Consider the following 5616-nt stretch of genomic DNA (forward strand, 5'->3'; position numbering starts at 1 on the left):
CTCGAACCCGCGGGCTCAGGCAATCCACTCACCTCAGCATCCCAAAGCGCGGGATTACAGCCTGAGCCACCGAGCCCAGCTCAGAATGACCATTATTAAAACAAACAAACAAAAACAGTATATACTGGCATGGGTGTGGAGAAAAGGAAATGAATATACACTGTTGGTGAAAATGTAAATTAGTACAACCTCTATGGGAAGCAGTATGAAGATTACCCAAAGAACTAAAAATAGATCTACCATTTGGTCTAGCAATCCCATTACTAGGTATCTACACAAAGTGACAGAGGTTGTTATATAACGAAGACACCTGCACACCTGCACCTGCATGTTCATTACAGCACAATTCACAATAGCAAAGATGTGGAATCAACCTAAATGCCTACCACCCCATCGGCACATTAAAAGAAAATGAGGTGCACATACACTATGAAATACTACTCAGCTACCAAAAATAATGAAATAATGTCTTTTTTTTTTTTTTTTTTTGCAGTTTGGATGGAATTGGAGAACACTTATCCTAAGTGAACTAACTCAGGAAGAGAAAACTGAGCAACACCAGGTGTTCTCACTTCTAAGCAGGAGCTAAACTGAGGATGTGCAAAGACAGAGAATGATATAATGGACACTGAAGACTGCATAGAAGGGGAGGGAAGAAAAGAGTGGAAAGGAAAGACAAAACAAGAAAACAAAACCAAAAAACCTATCAAGTATATATAACAAAGTATTTACATCCAGAATGTATTAAAATTTATTTGAAAATAATTTTAAAATAGACAGGCAAAGGTAAAGATAAAATTTGAATAAACACGTCATAGCCAAGGTTTTCAAATTCAACTGCAAAAAAGGATTCAACTTTATTTGTCATCAAGACAAAGCTTGTTAAAATTACAATACAGTACCACAGTGAATCCATCAGTATGTCTGCAATATAAAGAAGACTTTCAATATCAAGTGTTGGTGAAGATGTGGAAGAACTGAAACTCTCGGTCACTACTGACGGAGTACAGAGTGGTACACTTTAGAAAACTATGTGGTAGCATCTACTAAAGCTGAACATGTGCATACCATAAATCTAGTACAGTAATAAATGTGTATATTCACCAAAGGCATGGCAATTAAATATTACTATCAGCAGCAATTAATTGCTGAAAACCACAAACTGTTGAAGTTTCAACCAACAGAATAGACATATAAATTGGGGTATGATTTTATAATAAATTTTATACCACTAAGAATGAATTACTTATTACTACAGTAACAACATTAATGAATCTCACAAATATGTTGTTGTACAAAATAACAAAAGTGAAACTATTGAGTAACTCTACCAATACAAAGTAAAAACAAAAATGGCCAAAACAAATCCACACTGTTACAGTTAATCAAGATCGTTTCTGTGGGTGGGGGTGTTGTTTAAAAGGAAGTAGAGTAGATGCTTTTTTCATGTTAATCATATTCCCTTGCAGGATTGGGGTGCTGGTCACAAGATGATTTTAGTTTGTATAAATTCTTTGACTTGTACAAAAGGCACGGAAAAGAAAAGATATACAAAATGAGGCAACAGTAGGCACACATGCATACAATCAGGAGTCATAATATTACATCTGCAAATTAATTAAAAGGAAAACATTAAATTAGAAAGGACAATGTATTTATAAATTATATTAAAAAACTACCAGGTATAACCTTTATATTCTCACAAAATCATTACAAAAGACAACATTTCTGAGAAATAAAAAATTACACAAATGCAACTGTAGTCCACCTTCAATGTAGATTATCATATCATGTTATTATATAAAAAGCAAAAATTCTTTTCAAGTTCAATCCTTTTTATCCTAACCTTACCTGATAAAACAGTTTATAATATGTCATTACAAAAACCCTTATACATTACAAAGTCTAAAATATTAATAATCCTTATTTATTTTGTTATAGCAACTTTACTTGCCCATTTGTCTTCAAGAAATAAAAATATCTTAGCTGAGTGTAGTGGCATGCACCTGCATGTAGTTGTCCCAGCTACACAGAAGGCTGGGGTAGAAGGATTACTTGAGCCCAGGAGTCTGAGGCTACAGTGAGCTGTGTTTATACCACTGCACTCTTCCTGGGAGACTGACCAAGAATCCCATCTCTTAAAAAAATATAGATATTTTATTTTAAAAGGTGTTTGCATAGTATAGTAAAAAGAATATAGCCTTTGATAAAATAGCAACTCTATTTCTGTTTTCCTAATTTACAAACTTTGTGACGTATATTTAAATTTTAGTAAAATGAACAACTGAACTTTTGACAAGTTTTATCAGTCACCTAGCTCAAGGGAAAAATAATCATTAGTGGAATATTACTATATTATACATTTTCATGTGATTAATATGCAACTAATAATAATATTATGTAGATTTATATAGTCTTTGAAAATGATCATAATCCATAATCCTTCTCCTCAATTATTCCCAACATAGTATTCTTCTACAAAATCAAAACCTGCAGCTTTTCTATTTCCTATTTCTTTCTATCTTAATTTACCTTGATGTTTGATGGAGGTTATGGTTTGGTTTCCCAGAGACTTTCTTGCAAATATTTTATATTTTATTGTCTCATTTTCAATCCATCCTAGGTGTTTCACTCTTCTGGAATATTAAAGTTACTTTTAAATCCCTTAATATTGCCAGGACTTATGCTAGACATTTACATAAGTCAATACTTTTAATCTTTACAATAATTATTCAGCATATGCATTTAGCCCTCATAACAATCCCTTCAACAGCAATCATCTCTATTTTACAAGTGAGGAAGCCAAGGTGTTCAGTGTGTAAAGACACAGGTGCTGTAAGGAGAGTTTGGGTTCACACTCAATCTGCGTCAAAGCCCATGCATCCCCTTATCAATTTATTCTATTCAATTGAAACACATTGTCTAATTTTATCTAATCGAATCTAATTTTTATTAGTTTTTCTTTCAGCACCTAATTTTATTTTTATTTTAGAATTGTGAGGTACATGTGATGATTTGCTACATAAGTAAATTGTGTGCAGGTGAGGTTTGGTTTCTACTCATCTAATTATTAATCTATCCCCAGCCTCTTCTGCTCTCATACTTACTTCTAAAATCAAGGCACGTATATATAATTGCCTAAGAAACTTCTCCATTGAATATGTATAGTCACAAAATGCCTAAGCTGACTCTCATCTCCTTTTTTCCAAATGCAGCATTTAAAACTATAATTAATGCATGGGGACCAATAAAAATAACTTTATTAATTAATAAACTGATTCTCTTCCTATAATCCCTATGGAAATCAATGGAACTACTCATCATTCACTTAAAATCAGAAATGAAGATGTAATCACTCACTACTCTTTAAAAAAAAACTTATAGTACATTTAAGGAATACAAGTGCAATTTTGTAACATGAACATATTGTGTAATAGGGAAGAATAGGCAGTTAGTGTATCCATCACTTAAATAAGATACATTGTACCAATAAGTAACTTTACAAAATTACTTCTCTCCCACCATCTCACCCTTCTGAGTATCCATCCAGTGCTCACCATTTCACTTTTGTCCATGTGTACATGTTATTTAGTTCCCACCTGTAAATGAGAACAAGTAGCATTTGCCTTTCTGTTTCTGAGTTGTTTCACTTAATATAACAGCCTTCAGTTTTATCCACATTGCTGCAAAAGAAATTATTTTATTCTTTAGTTATGGTTGAATAGTTTTTCATTGTGTATATGTACCACATTTTCCTTATCCAATGATTCATGGATGGAAACTCAAATTCATTCTATATCTTTGCTATTGTGAATATTGTTGCCATAAACATATGAGTACAAGTGTATTTTTGATATGGTTTATTTTCCTTTCAGTAGATACCCAGTAGCAAAATTTTTGCATCAAATGTAGTCCTATTTTTAGTTGAGAAATCCCTACATTGTTTTCCTTATAAGTTGCATTAATTTACATTCCTACCAAGAGCATATGAGCATTTTCCTTCCCCCATATCCTTGCCAACATCTGCCTTTTTTTTTTTTTTGTCTTTTACTAATGGTCATTCTGACTGGTATAAGATGATATCTGATTGTGATTTGAGAATTTGCAATTTTCTAATGATTAGTGATTTGACCATTTTTTCACATATTTCTTGGCTACTTGTGTGTCTTATTTTGAAAATTGTCTATTAATGTCTTCTGCCAGTTTTTAATGTGGTATTTGTTTTTTGTTGGGTTGTTTGAGTTAATTGTAAATTCTGGATATTTGTCTCATGCCCAGTGTGTAGTGTGCAAATATTTTCTCCCATTCTTCAGGCTGTCTGCTCCCTTTGTTGATTATTGATTTTGCTGTGCACAGGGTTTTTGTTGTTGTTGTTTATTTAATTAAATCTCATTTGTCTATTTTTGAGTTTGCTGCATGTGCTTTTGAGGTTTTAGTCAGATTCTTTGCATAGATCAATGTTCAGAAGAGTTTTCGCTAGATCTTCCTGTGATATTTTTTATAGTTTTAGATTTTTCATTTAAGTCTTTAACCTATCTCGAGGTGATTTTTTTTTTTTTGTATATGGTGAGATGTAGAGGTACAATTCCATGGATTGCCCATTGCAATCTAATTTCCCAGCACCACTGATTGAAAAATGGTGATCTTCCCCCGTATATGTTCCCCTTAACTATGTCAAACATCAGTTGGCTGAAGATATATGACTTTATTTCACAGTTCTCTCTTCTGTTCTATTGACTATTGATCATGTCTATTTTAACACCAGTACCATGCTGTTCTGTTCACTAGAGCATTGTAATATAATATGAAGTCAGCTAATGTGATTACTACAGCTTTCTACTCTCCCACTCCCCATCAGGATTGTTTGGTCTATATCGACTCTATTGTGGTTCCATATGAATTTTAGGGTTGTTTTTTATAATTTCTGTGAAAAATGAATTGATATTTTGATAGATATTGCATTGAATCTGTAGGTTACTTTGGGTGGTTTGGTCATTTTAAAGATATTAATTGATCATAATATGTCTTCCACTTGTTTTATCATCTACTATTAAATTCATCAATGTTTATAATTGTCCTTGTAGAAATATTAATATTTAACCACCTATATTAAGCACAATTCTTTCTCCATATATACCACCTTCAATTAATCACCTAGTTCTATTCTTTCTGAGTCATAGAATCTCTCTTCCATCTAATTCTTTACTTCTTTATTGATAAAACCTAATCTAAACTACACAATGTGTATTGTTGTAACACTATGTCATTCCCACATTTTTCCTGTAAAAATCAAGTATATATGCATATATTTTTGGTACATATGTTCTCACTCATAAGTGAACCTAAACATTTACCATAATAGTCTAAGAAAAGGATTGGCAGTAGCTGGAAACTGCCAGGAGTGGAAAGGAGCACATAACATCAATAAGGTTACCTGATTTCAAACCAGGCATAGTTTTATTTGGCTGGAAAAGAAATATATTTGCCAAACATTAAACTGAACAATTACCTAGATTTACCTAACATCCTATATATCTAAGATCTGGTATTATTGCTAGAGCTATAGATAAACACAAAAGGATATGATCAACTTTATTACTTATCTAGTACTTTTTT

The sequence above is a fragment of the Carlito syrichta genome, unplaced genomic scaffold (assembly GCF_000164805.1).
Source record: "Carlito syrichta isolate Samal-C Ts95f unplaced genomic scaffold, Tarsius_syrichta-2.0.1 Scaffold293841, whole genome shotgun sequence".
Classification (NCBI taxonomy): Eukaryota; Metazoa; Chordata; class Mammalia; order Primates; family Tarsiidae; genus Carlito; species Carlito syrichta.